At 41.4% G+C, this 12,522-nt stretch overlaps 1 protein-coding gene across 2 annotated transcripts in view; it reads right to left on the reverse strand.

The window, feature by feature from the left end:
- The window catches only part of LOC142102009 (class I histocompatibility antigen, F10 alpha chain-like), a 176,534-nt gene that overhangs the window by 80,574 nt on the left and 83,438 nt on the right, over positions 1 to 12,522 (reverse strand). The gene's annotated exons all lie outside the window — the stretch shown is intronic.

Raw genomic sequence — 12,522 nt, forward strand, 5'->3', positions numbered from 1 at the left:
GCAACAGGGTTCCCCGTAGTCCGCAACCCCTCCAACATCGATCACTGGAAGCAGGAAAGATAGCATGTAGATGGGAGGGGACTAAATACCACCTGTAGTAAATCTTACATGAATTCCTTTATTCTCACCGAAATTGATTTCTTAGCTACATTAATTGTAATCTTTGACCATTCTTTTGATGTCAGGGTCACCCCAGTGTCCCACTCCCAAGCCAACTCGTGTGGATCTTTATCCGGTTGATTAAAGTTATTAATTAGCTAATATACAGTGGATATTAAGCCTCTAGTAGTGGTAAATGAACGACATAGAGACTCTAAGGCCGAGCATTGATCCGAGGGGGGAGGAGTTTTTAGGGATCGATAAAAGTGCCTAAGCTGACGATATTGATAAAAAAAAGTTTCGCGGCAATCCTAGTCTATCCTGTAATTCTGAAAATGTAGGGAAAACTCTCATTGGGGCCAGATCCCAAGCAAAAAGCAGATTGTGGGAGGTCCAGTGATGAAATGTTTTTTGATCTAGGCCTGGGTCATATTTTATATTGTTCCAGAGCGGGACAAGAAGAGGATACCCAGATAACAGTTTGTAGGATCTAGCCACTTGGTGCCAGATTGAAACAGAAAAACGAGCTGAGGGTAGCTGGGCTAGGCGCCTTGTCCTATGTTGGGATGAGATCCAAAGCAAGGAGTATGGGGAGTATAACTGTAGTATATCTGATTCAATGTGAGTCCATACTCTATTATGAGGAGGGGAGTGCCAGAGAATACATTGGGACATATGTGTAGCCTGATAATATTTTAATATGTTTGGGAGTCCTAGACCTCCAGCGGTCTGGTGCTTAAAAAGGATACGTATTCGTACCCTAGGCTTACGTCCTGCCCATACAAATTTGGAAATCATCTGCTGCAGATGCTTGAGAATATGTAAAGGAACCTGAATTAGAAGAGTCTGCCATAAGTACAATAATCTGGGTAAAACATTCATTTGACAGAGGCCATATGTTCTTGTCCTTCTTATAGATGTATTACATATTGGTGGATTGGCTGGAAGTTGGTTTCTGCTGATTTTTGGGAAGAGACCACCTCCTCAACCTGGCGTTCAACTGGGTTTGTTCTGTTACCCAGATCAGCAATCTCAGGGAATGGGATAATTTCAGCACTTCTGCCTGGAGAGCAGATCTTACATCTTTCATCTCCTTGAGCAGAGATATGAAGAATTTTCTTGTGATAGGTGTAACGTCGTCATTATCCGAGTCCGATTGAATGGAAGGGGATTCAGTTTGATCACTAGATCATGGATGGCTTCCGGAGACCAGTATATGGGATTTACTGGTGTTAGATCAGAAATCTGATCCAAGTTTGCCTGTGGTGTCAAGTATATCGGAAGTGCTTCAATCAGCTGGAGAGAACAGACACAGACCAAGTTCTATATACAAGGAATATTTTCTGTTTATTGATATCAAGATACAAGTATTTATAGCCTACTGAATATATGAATCCTATGTCATAAACATACAATAGTCTATGGGATGCTCTGCGGATTAACTATCTCACGTATTCTTGAGGTTTTTACTTTCTCCCATTCTAAGGACCAGGCCCGGCGCTCCCATTAGGCAACCTTAGGCAATTGCCTAGGGCGCCGGGTCCTGCAGGGCGCCGCTGCCGCTGACTAGACTAGATGTGGGATAGATGTGGGATAGAGGTGCAGCGGCGGCGCGGTGCCGCCGCTGTTTTTTAAATGTCCGCCGCCGCCGCTGTCAGATGCGCCCGGGCTGCACACCTGATCACTGACGTCAGTGATCAGGTGACATATGTTTACCCGGCGCCGCCTGCTGTGCCCCTGTCTGTCAGGAGTAAAGTTTACCCAGCGCCCCCCTCTCTTCCCAGCATGCACAGGCTGCTCCACCCCTCTCCTTTTTCTGGAAAGAAGCTGAGGAGCGGTGGGCAGCCATTAAGGAAGAGCCTCCCTGCATCTGATCATCAAAAACGGTAAGTATATTTAATTTATTTATTTTTTGGGTATTATAAATTGTATTTTTTTTTTTAGGTGAGAACCCAGGGGGGAGAGGGGGGGGGGGGGGGCGCTAGGCTGAAAGTTTGCCTAGGGCGCCTACAGACCTTGCACCGGCCCTGCTAAGGACAGATGATTCTATTATTCTTATCTCAAGGGGAGCTGGAGGTTTATCTCCTGTGTACCATATCTAACATCTTGCAAAACTGTATTCCAGCAGAGAAATGAATAATCTCTTTTAGCAAATAATATATCTCATACTTGCCAACTCTCCCGAGTGAGTGTGGCAATCTCCCGAATTCTGCCTCACTTCCTAGTGAAGTGGGCAGAATTAGATCCCAAACGCCACGATTCCCGGTGAATCGCAGCATTTGCCCCCCCCCGCTGTCAAATGACGGCACAGGGGGCGGGGCCAAAATGACGCAATTTTGGCCGTCCCGCCCCCCTCCACTGGCTGGCTCCTGGAAGGGAGCTGAAGAAAGTCGGCAAGTATGATATATCTATGCGAGTTACAAAATGGCTGAACAAGGGCCTTATGAGGCCTTTACAAAAAAACATATTTAACACTGGTTATTGGGGTGGGGAAGCCATGAAGTTGTCAGAGTTTTACTCAGATTCAGGAGAGTTCTGAAAGTCCACAAAGATTGCTCATGTGAGTGCATCAGGTGTTAGTAATTACTGTAGCATCTTATTACTATAGCAATACTATAATTACTGTAGCATCTTATTACCAAAGCAATACTATAATTACTACAGCATCTTATTACTATAGCAATACTATAATTACTATAGCATCTTATTACTAGAGCAATACTATAATTACTATAGCATCTTATTACTATAGCAATACTATAATTACTACAGCATCTTATTACTATAGCAATACTATAATTACAGGGGCACACGTAGGGGGGGTTTCTGGTTCTCCAGAAACCCCTCCCCTCCGCGAAGAACAGTGCACCTTCATAGAAAGACTGTACTATACAGCAGCCGCGGCGCTGTCAAAGAAGCAATACAGCACCGCCGCAGACTCTTCTTCTTTGACAGCGCCGCGGCTGCTGTTCAGTGTAGTGCTCTCTCTATATGTTTTTTTTTGGGGGGGGGGAAATCCGGCGTGCGCCGCTGATGTGGGCGTCGCTTCACCTTAATTCACGCCCACTAGCTGGTTCTAAGACTGTTTGACACTCTCTGATTGGGTGCCTGCTTATATCGGCTAATACAGCATCTGTAAGCACTAGAGTGGGATCTGTCTGCATGCCGATCTGGAGCTCTTAATATCAGTATTTTTCAGGTAAATATATGAGGAAATTTGATTTTAAATATACAAACATTCATGTATCACACATTTGATGGTTCTAATATCACAATTTAGTTATGTTTGCTTTTGCCTGATGGGCATCTGTGTTTTATGTTTTTTTCTTACTTTTGATCTAAATTATTGCTACTGTATATTCCTCTTTTACATACCAGCAGTATATTCAAATCTGATGAATATAAGTTAAGTAATTTATACTATACATTTAGTTACCACATATAATTGAATTTCTTTTTGGTACTTTATTAGCTTACAGTCAGCCCAATACTATATTATTATATTATATTATTGATGTCATTTTCATTGTTTTACTAGTATTTTACATTTTGTGTGTCTCTCTGTATAACCCTGCTTTGGAAGGATTGCTTTGTTTCTGCTTGGGTAACCTTGTTTTTGGGGGGAGCTAGCTATCATGCATTAGATGTTATCAATTAATTTGCCTCATGTGACATAAAGTTGAAATTATATGAATAATTATATTATGCAAGATGTATTATGTAATGCCGGTATTATGCTTTAGAATTACCATGGACAGAAGAGCATATTTTTAAAAAGGATATTTGTCTTATATGTATTAATTAACACCAGGAGGTACCATTTGTCATTGTGTGATATAAGGGTATAAAATTGACATAGGTCTCTATACGCTGATAGCATATCACTCGTGATCTCCATCCTGGATTGCACTTTACTTTGGTTAAACCATGCTGGCTGCGTGAGCCACTTTGTCTGGTGCACCTGATTTAAAACCAAGAGCTATAATCTGCATATACTGTATATGTGTCAAATATTGAGTGCAAAGCATTCAGAAGTTATGTTAGACTAGCCAGAAGTGCCTTCAGGTTCATGGTATACTACTTGCTACAACAAGTGTGCAAGGCAATAGTTAAGGTCCAGACAATATCTCTTCTCTGAGAAAAGGGTTCAGCTAAAAACTAAGGAATGGTTAAGTAGGTTTTTCACTACAAGGGGATAAAATTTTAGGGCTGTTCACCTACATATACCTAATTAGTATACAAATTTAACATAATTAAAATTAAGCACATTATTAATTCAAAAACATCCCACTAAAGACTCATACATGAGTCACAAAGCTAATCCCCACGTCTATATGGGTCTTGGTAAACCCCCCTCTGTAGTACTGTATTTTAGCTATTGATATTCTTAGTAAGTGGTACATTGCACTGCATAACCAGCTTTTCATATATCATGTACCTATCCCTTTTTCCAAACAGAACCCCAACATTCCAGGACCCAGACAAGCATGTAATGAGCTTAAGACACAGGCAGCAGCAGGTAGTGTAAGTCGCAAGAACATTTAGGAGAGAGCAGCACAGTCTGCCAACTGTCCTGATTCTGGTGGGGCTGTCCTGATTTTTTCTGTGAATGTCCTACTCAGTCAGGAATGTCCCCACTGCATGGACAGTCGGGAGTTATGTCCCACTGTTTTGCTTGTGAAGGGGAAGCTCTGTGCACCAAACAGATAACACACAGCATTGCCAGTGTATTTGAAGTACGTGGGAAGTGGTTGAAGAGTGGCGTAGCACTGGCTAAAATGATAGCCATGTCCACTATATGATGGTTATATCAACTCTGGTGGCGTGGAGTGGAAACCCCCCTCTAGAAATCCTGGGTTTGCCCCTGAATTACTATAGCATCTTATTACTAGAGCAATACTATAATTACTATAGCATCTTATTACTAGATCAATACTATAATTACTATAGCATCTTATTACTAGAGCAATACTATAATTACTATAGCATCTTATTACTATAGCAATACTATAATTACTACAGCATCTTATTACTAGAGCAATACTATAATTACTACAGCATCTTATTACTAGAGCAATACTATAATTACTACAGCATCTTATTACTAGAGCAATACTATAATTACTACAGCATCTTATTACTAGAGCAATACTATAATTACTACAGCATCTTATTACTAGAGCAATACTATAATTACTACAGCATCTTATTACTATAGCAATACTATAATTACTACAGCATCTTATTACTATAGCAATACTATAATTACTACATCATCTTATTACTATAGCAATACTATAATTACTACAGCATCTTATTACTACAGCAATACTGTAATTACTACAGCATCTTATTACTACAGCAATACTGTAATTACTACAGCATCTTATTACTACAGCAATACTGTAATTACTACAGCATCTTATTACTACAGCAATACTGTAATTACTACAGCATCTTATTACCAAAGCAATACTATAATTACTACAGCATTTTATTACCAAAGCAATACTATAATTACTACAGCATCTTATTACTAGAGCAATACTATAATTACTACAGCATCTTATTACTATAGCAATACTATAATTACTACAGCATCTTATTACTATAGCAATACTATAATTACTACAGCATCTTATTACTATAGCAATACTATAATTACTACAGCATCTTATTACTACAGCAATACTATAATTACTACAGCATCTTATTACTACAGCAATACTATAATTACTACAGCATCTTATTACTATAGCAATACTATAATTACTACAGCATCTTATTACTAGAGCAATACTATAATTACTACAGCATCTTATTACTATAGCAATACTATAATTACTACAGCATCTTGAACATCACATTTATATGAGAAGTGGATAGACTCATTGATCGCGATCTGACCCTGAGGGATAGATTGTTTCTATAGCAGCTGAGAAATTATAGATTCAAGTATTAAGCAGAGGCATTATTGTTACACAAATATAAATATTAAAGATAGTGGCAGCATAGCTATTGCAGTCCAATCTTCAGTTTTTAAATCACTTTAATATCACAATATAAGTATAATCATATCACAATGTCATAATAGTTTTTATCTTTATTTCGTTATTCTTTAGGAAGCAGGATAAGTTTATATTTTAATGAATATTAAAGATTTAAGCTTTATATTAATTCCCACAGTGCCCTGACCAGCACATTTTTTTCTCTTTAATCCATACTTGCCAACTTATGGCAAGTATGATCTGGGAGCCTGCTGGGGAAGGTGGGCGTGCAAGGGGCTGGGCTCCGAAAATTGCTTCATTTTGGCCCCGCCCCCGTGACGTAATGATGCAAAACGTGTCATTATTCCCGGTGAATTGCGGCGTTTTGGACCTAATTCTGCCCACTTCACTAGGAAGTGGGCAGATCAAGGGGATTCCCCAGCGCTGGACATTTTGTTGTGTTTTTTTCTGTATATTACACGGCTCGATGAACCATGGTCTAAGCTGCAGGGTTAACCAGAGAACCTTCCCCTAACAAGGGTTATCTGCCAACTACAAGCGCCGAGGCTGTTCCCTAGGGAACTGTATGTGTGTAGATCAAGGAGATTGCCACACTCTCCCGGGAGTCCGGGAGACTCACGCGAAATGCGGGAGTCTCCCGGACATTCTGGGAGAGTTGGCAAGTATGCTTTAATCTAATTGTATGACCTCATGTGTATGGGTGCACCTCTCAAGTTATATAATATATAGATAGAATCATATAGATAAATCTAGGGGATGGTATGAGAAGTTTACCTGGTGTGGTTCAACCAACCACTTCTAGAAGTATGAAGTACTGTTTAGGCAGAGCGTATTTCCACCCAGATTGAAATTGAAATGTATCTTGAGATACGCTTAGAATTAAATATGATCGGAACTAGGCACAAGTTCCGTGCTCTTATAAAACACACAATTTACGTGCAATTTGCGCTCGGACATGAACCGGCCCATAATATCAGCTCCAGGAACATAATTCAGATTTTAGCATAGATCATACTTGCCAACTCTCCCGGAATATCCGGGAGACTCCCGAAATCTGGGTCAGTCTCCCGGGCTCCCGGGAGAGAGGGCAATTCTCCCGATTCCCGGGCAGCGGTAGTAAGTGAATGGAGGAGGTGGGGCTTAATGGCATCAAGGCCGCGTCATTGTGGCCCCGCCCCCTTGTTTTATTGGATGAAACAGGTTGTGACAGATTTTGGGGTGGGGCTAATGGCGCGATTCTTCGAGCCCTGCCCCCACACACCCACCTGACCCCCGGACCTCCCGGAACATAACCTGCCAATGTTGGCAACTATGGCATAGATTGAACTGTCAATTAAAATGCATCAGCAGCAGGAAAAGTACGTTCTAATTTTGAAGGGGAGTAATTGGGAGACTGTAGCCAATGAATATTCATCCAGTCACAGCATCATCTGTTGCCAGGCAGACATGTTCTGGACAGTGCAGGAACAGGAGTAGGTAAATTGTAATTAGAGTAATAATGCTGTGTGATTGTTTGTAATTTTGTGCATAATATGTATTTGGTTAAATAGACAATATATCCTCAGTCAGAGAAGGAGAGATACTGTGATGTTTATCTCAGCCACGCTGTATAGCAGCCTTCACTCATGTAGATACCAGTATGCACCGAAATGAGGATCTTTATTTATAATAAGTTAAATTGTTTTTTCTCCTTGGTGTTTATTTATACTACATAGTGTAAACCGGGATTATTTTTTTACTTTAAACATGTTTCAGCCTTTGTTTATTTACACAAAACACAGGCAGAATATTTTAAATTATTTTTGAAAGTATACATACAATGGGACCTACCTTTATACAGCGTAATCACATTGGGCCCATCCACTCATTAGTTTAAACGTCAGTGTTTCCAAATTCAAAGCTTGATTAACCCACATTTATGTTTCACTAATGAGACATAGGAGCGGCATTTATTTCAAGAGACAAATACTTTCATTTCACTTTGTTAAATACATGGCTGCATGTTTGTGCTTAGAGAAAGAGACTGAGCTGAAATGATTAGGAAACGACTGATTTCTGATCACCTCAGTGGTGGTGGCATCACGTAATTAAAAGCATACTTGCCAACTCTCCCGGAATGTCCGGGAGACTCTCGCAAAATGCTCCCGGGCGAGTGTGGCAATCTCCCGAATTCTGCCCACTTCACTAGGAAGTGCCCCACTTCCTAGTGAAGTGGGCAGAATTAGATCCCAAACGCCGCGATTCCCAAAGAATTGCGGCGTTAAGCCCCGCCCCCGCTGTCAAATGACGCAATTTGCGTCATGAAGTCACAGGGGGCGGGGCCAAAATGACATGATTTTGGCCACCCCGCCCCCTCATGCCCCCCTCCACTGGCTGGCTCCCGGAAGGGAGCTGAAGAAAGTATGTAAGTATGATTAAAAGGTCTATTTGTGAGGCTAATAAAGCCCTAAGTTGCCCCCTAATGTACGCGCAGATGTAAAACGCGTATCATACGCAGCAAACCGCACTTTGTCCAACTCTACATGAGTCCCATCGTGTACAATACTGTGTGGGAGTTCCTATATTCTACAGTCTCTATATTTTGTGTTCTACAAATATTACTTTATAAAGCTCAGAGAATAAGAATATATGGTAAGAACTGCACCTGACATGCAGGAAAAGAGAAATTCAACAATGAGTTTGGTCAATATTGAAAAATAGGGACATTTAAAGGACAACAATTCCTAGGGACAAATCTGTAATACCTGGGACTGTCCCTGGAAATGATATCCTAAGGACTCTTACAGGGAACGTTTTTTCAGGCTCTGAAATTAGCGCAGATATAGGGACCACTGATCCCAGTACCTGTATGTCTTCGCTGGTACTTGGGCAGAAGGCTAAACTAAAACGGCATGGGCGAATCCGTCAAAACGTCTGCACATGCTCTAAGAGTCACTAAAATGTGCAGTAAGGAACATAAGTCTACTTTGGTGACTACCAGGTGTAGGACAGGCATTGTTGGGTTTCATAGCAAAATTTGGGTAGGGGCTCTGCAATGCTGCTCTAGTGTTTCATGTCCCTGCTCTGCTCTCAATAGAGTAGACCGGCGGCATCTTCTAAGCATACGCAGTCAGACGTATGTGACCAGTGCGCGTACCCCAACTGTGAAGAGTCCTCGGGGAGGGGGGGGGGAGTGTCCCTCCATTGCTGGGCCACCTACACCTCCGTACTGCACCCTCCAAAGTTCCACCATTGGTGACTTGGGCACATATGAAAGACAGATTCTGCATTTTTAATTTAGAATTCCCATGAAGAGCAACAAGCACCTGCAATGTAACATTTACTCCACTTGTAAAATATATTGCAACTTTTAAACTATTCGGCACTGCAGAGGTTAAAGCTGGCAATAAAGTTATTAACGGTTGAAAGATACAAATCTACATACAGATGGTTTTTGCTGTTACTTGGGCAGGGATCAGACAGTTGAACAGGAAATTCTCTTATTTTATCTTATTATATTGTTATTTCAGCCAGTGAAAATTTCCGTTTATAGGTGCATCATCTGTTGCTAGGTAGACGCAGTCTGTACAGGTTGGGGAGATGAGGTTGTTATGATGTAGCATTGGGCATTGGTGCTTGTTTGAATTAGTACTTTGTCTTTTAAAACATAAAACAGTATTTTTCCATGAGCATAAAGGCACATTGGACACAATCACACAATGCGTTGTAGCTAATTACATAGTTTTTAAATAATATGTTAGTAAACTGTGCACAGCACTGCTTGGAAATGTCTGTTCCATCAGCTCTTAAAACCATAGTGCACACTAGTGACAGAGAACCACAATCTCCAATATATTTCCCCTTGAGCTGCAGTTGTGATCACCATCCCACCCGATGCCTCTCCTAGCGGCTGTGCAATATTCTGAACACATAGCATTAAATAATACAAGTCATTTTTTGAGTGCAGGTGCTGGAGGTTACAATGTTGGGGCGCAATGTAAAGATGTAGTTCAAAATCTTCTTTTGTGACATCATACGTAACTTCTGTGCTTCTGTGTTTGCAAACGTTGGCGAAGGTACGCATACACCTCGACGTGCACTGGGTAGATATCCAGGCACATTTATAGCATACTTGCCTATTCTCCTGGAATTCCCGGGAGGCTCCAGAATTTCGGGGAGTCCTCATGGAGTCCCGGAAGAGTAGGCAAAGCTCCCGCATTTGCCGAAATTCACGGCAGTGGAAGGAGGGGCAGGGCTTAATCATGTAATTAAGCTCCGCCCCTCCATTCATTGCCGCAAATTTCGACTTTTTATAGAGCGGGGCTATGGTGGCGAGACAATGTCAACACACCCTCCTCCTACCCCATGTCACATGACATGAATCTTAAAAGTTGGTAAGTATGATTTATAGAAATAAAATTGATTTGTGGGGTGTATTCCGCAGATATTTACATAGGACACTGTTTAGTCCCCATGTACCTCACATCTCTCACTATACAGTTTTAATTCTATAGGTGGAGTGGGGGTGAGAGTTGCTAATACAAATCAACAGTGTAGTGTCCAGTACAGTAGTTTGGCGCCACCTAGTGTGAAATCCATGAAATATTCAACAAGCTGCTTATCCTGGATAATGCAGGTCATAGGGGCCCTTATTCCTAACACATGGCGGGAGTCCCTTTGTAGGACCCTTTAAATCTGCTAGTATGTGGGGAAACAGCTTTTGGGATGCAATAATCTTTGTGTAAGAAAAATAATCATCTGAATAATGAATAATATGCATCTAATATTATATAAATCTTGGGCTAATTTAAATGTGGCTACATTGCTTCAGTTTGAATGCTACATTCATTTTTCATTTTCATTAGACTAGGTAGACCCGAGCTCAGTTCTCTTACTCTGCATATCTGTGTCACAGTAGAGTCTCCCTGGGTTAACTGGAATATACAGCAGGTCTCTCATCCCAAGTTCACGTTATCATTTCTCAAGGTCATACAGCACTGAGACGATGAAGGAGGTCTGGGTGTGCCTTCAGCCCTGGGCCTGTACAGGGTCCGAAGTGCTATATGTGAACATGGAAGAAAATAGTGATTGGTCACCCCATGTGTGCAATCTCCTTTACCAAATAGTTGAAAAGTCCAAATAGCTAAAAATAAAATAAAATACAGACAAAAGTAAATACAATCAGCATAAAGTCATGTTTACGTTGCTTCAGGAATGTGTCTAGAGCAGTGATGGACAATAGGCGGCCCCAGGGCCATTTGCGGCCCTCTGATCCTTCACCTGCGGCCCCCAGCTCCTTCCTGCTTCCTGTTATAGCGTGTAACGCTTGTTTACCATTCCTGCTAGTAGGTTCTTACAGATTGGTGTCTCTTTATTTGATTAAACTTGTTGTTTTAACTTATTACTGAGGTCATGGGTAATGTGTGGCCCTTTTGAAGGTTATAAGGTCACACCATGAAGTGTTTCAGATTACCCATCACTGGATCCGCCACATAAGCTCTATAGACCATCTCTGGTCACACAATTACCAAATAACTAAACAGTACGAAGCTGAAGAGAACAATATCAAAGGCATTAACCCATTCAGTGTAAACTATCACATACAGTATATAAAGGGAAGTGATACACTATCCCTGATGTGGAACCTTTCTCTAGTAGTTTAAGTGAAGCCCTAAGCTGAGGGCAATTAAAATTTTGTGCTATATATTTAATCAGCACTGCATTAGGGGTTAAACATTTGGTGTCAGCCAGCCTATCACTCCTGGGGGAGTGGTTTTCCAGGAGGGCATAAATTACATGGGAGATGGGGGCTGGCTCTCTCTTGTCCTGGATGCCAGATACCTCCCTTCCGCCCGGCATAAGCTGGTTATACTAAATTCAGGCCTTGTCTTAGGTCAAGGCGCTGCGGGTAGGAGAGCAATGCAGTCAGTGGCTAATCGAAGGTACTACCGTTTAATTGGCCGCACGTCACTGCCCCTTTTGCAGTAACCTGACTCTTGGCCTCTGGGGCGGAGGATATACGGTCGTATACGACAATGTGAGTCCAGAAGGGGGCAGTCACGATGACGCCAAGTTAGTACCGACCAATCGTAAAGACTTGGGATCCGTAAAGTCTTGGGACAGCGGTATTGCGTCACCTTACGCTGTATTGGTTTAAAGTTTAGTCGTTAGCTGACTGCTTCGCTCTCGTCGCCATTCAGAGTTTAAAAATAAAATTCTTCCACAAAATAAATACGCCCCTTTTTGCCAAACTTATATCTGGTGTCCGTGTCGTTATTTTAGATAAGAGGTATTAAGTGTTTAATCACTAAGGTATAAGTGCAAGGATAAAAGGTATTAGCACTGAACATTTTATAACATTGTAATGATACACAGACATCAGTCCTGCAGCCATTGTACATATATACACAGTTGGCACATTACAATCCTGATTAGC

This window comes from Mixophyes fleayi, chromosome 9, assembly GCF_038048845.1.
Source record: "Mixophyes fleayi isolate aMixFle1 chromosome 9, aMixFle1.hap1, whole genome shotgun sequence".
NCBI lineage: Eukaryota > Metazoa > Chordata > Amphibia > Anura > Limnodynastidae > Mixophyes > Mixophyes fleayi.